The following is a 3455-nucleotide window of genomic DNA, read 5'->3' as shown; positions in this document are numbered from 1 at the left end:
AGCCAGGAGCTGAGCTGCACTGGGGTGCTCCCCCAGGAGCCTACCTGCACAGGGAGGGTGGGTGAAGGTGTTGGCCAACCCTGAGACCTCACTCAGACATGAAGCCCAGGCATAGGTGAGGGCTTTTATTTGGGCACAGGAGCATGTCCCACAGCCAGGCAGCTTGAGGGGTAGCAGGACTGCACCAGAGCAGGGTGGGTGGGATCTTACAGGCTGAAGACAGCACCCAACAAAGCAGGTCTGCTTTGCCTTGCTTCACTTCCTGCTGGCTTGGCCATCTCCTGCCCCATGCCATGAGGGGATGGATGTCCATATGCTGGGAGCAGGATGGAGTTGGAATGAGCAGGATTTGGGGTTGTGCAAGGATACACTGATAGCCAGGCAGACCTGGGGACAAAGGGATAGAGCTGGAGCAGGGCTGGCATGAAGCTGAAGTCAGTGCTGATGCCAGAGGGTGGTGTGGTGTCATGAATCCTCAGCACCAAACCCTCTGAGCTGCTTAGGCCTTGGGGCTACAGCTTGGCCCAGGGACCATCGGTTTTCTCCTGAACCCTGTTGGACCTTGCAGCATCAAGGGCCATGGGGAGCTCCTCTGGGAACTGCCTACAGGCTCAGTGGGGATGGACAGCAGCTTGTCCCACTTCAGCCCTATCGTCAGTATCCAAAACAGGGCTCCAGGCATTGCTTAGCCATGGCTGTGCCACACTGTGTGGTGGGGATACAACTTTTGGGGACACATGGGGGCCACTGACAAACACCCCTTGCTGTCCTGCACCTGGGGCTCAGGCTCATGTCAGGCAGATGCTATGAGATGGGGGCTGTTTCCTTCATCACCAGAGGAACCACATCTTCACTGGTACCCCCAGGGACAGTGGCAGGGGACAGGAAAGCCACTGCTAGAGGCAAATCACTGCTCTGACACCTTTGTAAGAAGAGGACTTGGAGACAGCATTTAGTTATTTTTTTTCATAGAGATTTTTAATGCTTATTTTTTAACAGACTTGGTTTAAATTTTTTTTGTTTTCTACAATAATTCAATGTAAAAATCCCAGTACAATATACAATGGTTTGAACATTTGGAGTAAGAAATCCAGCTTGGGTAGACACTTAAATTCAGCTAGTTTCTAACACAGGTAGCAAATTCCCTCCACCCTCCCCAGTTCATCAGCCAGGAAGGGAAGTGGTCAGGAATGCTTTACAGATGCCACTGCCACCTTATCAAGACACTGGCTGCCCTGTCCCTGCCTGTATGGCAGTGGGACAGTCTCTCAGAAACATCACCTTAGAAAGGGCAAGGGATGGCTGGGAGCCTCCAAGGTTGCAAGGCAAAGTCTGCAGTTGAGTGAGACCTGCTGGGCCTTGTGCATGAGTGAGGTGGGATGCTCTGAATGGGGCCTGCATGCAGGTCCCTCAGGGTATGGGGCTCCCTTGGGGTGGAGAGAAGCCCTGTCCTGCCCTTGGAAGCAGTGCCAGCAGCCTTGTGCCCTGGTGCAGCCACAGGTCATGGGCAGGGGATGGCCATGTCCCTGCATGACCCAGCCCAAAGAAAGGAAAACAAAGATGATGCAATGGACCCTGGCTCTAGGATCTAAGGGGTCATCTCAGGGATAGCTCAAAGGTCTGGGATCTGGTAGGCTTTCAAGAAGTCACTTTGGCTTGGCCCATGGTACTCAAGAAGCCTAGGATGGTCCTGCTTGAGCAGCCTGGAGTGGTCCTGCTCAAGCTACATGGGGTGGTCCTGCTTGAGCAAGATGGGAAGGTTCTGCTCAAGCTACATTGGATCCTGCTCAGGCAGCCTGGAGAGGTCTTGCCCAAGCAGCATGGGGTGTTGCTGCTCAAGCAGTGTGGGCTGGTCCTGCTCAAGCAGCACAGGATGGTTCTGCTGGAGAAGCATTAGGGTGGTCCTGCCCAAGCAACCTGAAGTGGTCCTGCTTGAGCAGCATGGAATGGTTCTGCTGGAGCAGCACGGGGTGGTCCTGCTCAAGCAGTGTAAATGGTTCTGCTTGAACAACATGGGGTGGTCTTGCTTGAGCACCATGGAGCAGCTGTGAGCTGCACAGGTAGTTCCTCATGTCCTGCAGCATCCCAAGGACTGTATTCCAAGCCACGTCTGGTCTTTTTTGCCCCTCTTGGAAACCCCCCTCTGCTCAGAGAAAACTCCCAAAGATCTGTGTGCTTGAAGGGATCCCATGGGGCTCTGGTGGAGTCCCACATTCCAAACCAGTTATTGCTAATGCTAAATCAGGCCATTGGTGACTTTATCTGGCTGAGCTGTGAAACCTTCCAAGGGCAGAGATCCTCATGCTTCCCCAGTGACCAGTTCCAGCTGCACCAAGCCTAAGGAGAAGTGTTTCCTGATGTCCAGCAATAGAGAACCACATGAAGGAAGGAATGTGACTGAGGATGCAGGAGAGTAAGAAGGAAGAATGGGAAAGGTGGGATCAAAGAGCAGGGATAAGAGATGGGACATGAAGGATGATGGAGGAGCAAAAGGAGTGGTGGGTTATGATGGGTGACAGAGGACCTCGAGGAGGGACAGTTTAATGTAGTGTGCCTGGAGGAGGCTGGGACCTGCAGGTGATGAGGAGCACAAGGGCAAGAAGCCAAGAGCAATGATGGGACGGGGGATGAGGGGTCCACATCCAGGCTGGGGTGAGCTGCTGGGCTGGATGGGACAGGACAAGGGAAGCTTGAGAAACACCCAACATCACAAGAACAATGCAGAGCCAAGGAGAGCCTGGTTTGAGGTGATAGCCCTGGCAGTGAGGCCATGGAGGACCCATGGGTGATGACACAAGAGTCCTGGTGGCACGGCACAGTCAGGGTCAGCACATGGGGATGGTGTTAGAGGAAAAGAGGTGGGTGAGGAGAGGGTGGGACACTGTGTGTGGTCTGGGCAGCTGGCAGGGACAGAGGGGTGGGATGGAGATGCATCTCCCATGGGTTCCCCAGCCACCCCTCACTGCCCTCAGCAGCAGCAGTGGTTCCCAGGCATCACGGTCCTTCCACTGCAGCATGGGAAGGCAGCAGCAAGGGTGGGGGTTGCAGAGCCTTTATTCATCACACGACAAGCAGGCATGGCAGAGGGGTGCAGGACAGGGTGGGCAGGGGGCCCGTCATCCAGGCAGAAGGTGCCCTTCATGTGACCTCAGCATGGGCTGGTGAGAGGAAGAGGGAGAGGGCAGGGGCAAGTGTGGCTTTGCTCAGAGCACCAGGTTTCACCTGGAGCTGGGCACTGGCGTGTCAGGAGGAGAGGGGATGTGTGAGGGCCAGGGCTGAGGATGTCACCTCCTGACCTCAAGCAAATTTTCCCTCTTGCCTTTGCAATTCCCTTGCCCACCTCGGTTCAGCCCTCACCCCGCTCCCCCAGGAAATGCCCAGCACTGCTATTTACAGAGTAAGACAGAACTGACCAATATTACAAATAATTAAAAGGCAGTTGTAAAAACAAGAAA

This window comes from Heliangelus exortis, chromosome 16 (genome assembly GCF_036169615.1).
Source record: "Heliangelus exortis chromosome 16, bHelExo1.hap1, whole genome shotgun sequence".
Classification (NCBI taxonomy): domain Eukaryota; kingdom Metazoa; phylum Chordata; class Aves; order Apodiformes; family Trochilidae; genus Heliangelus; species Heliangelus exortis.
This window is presented reverse-complemented; position numbering follows the sequence as displayed.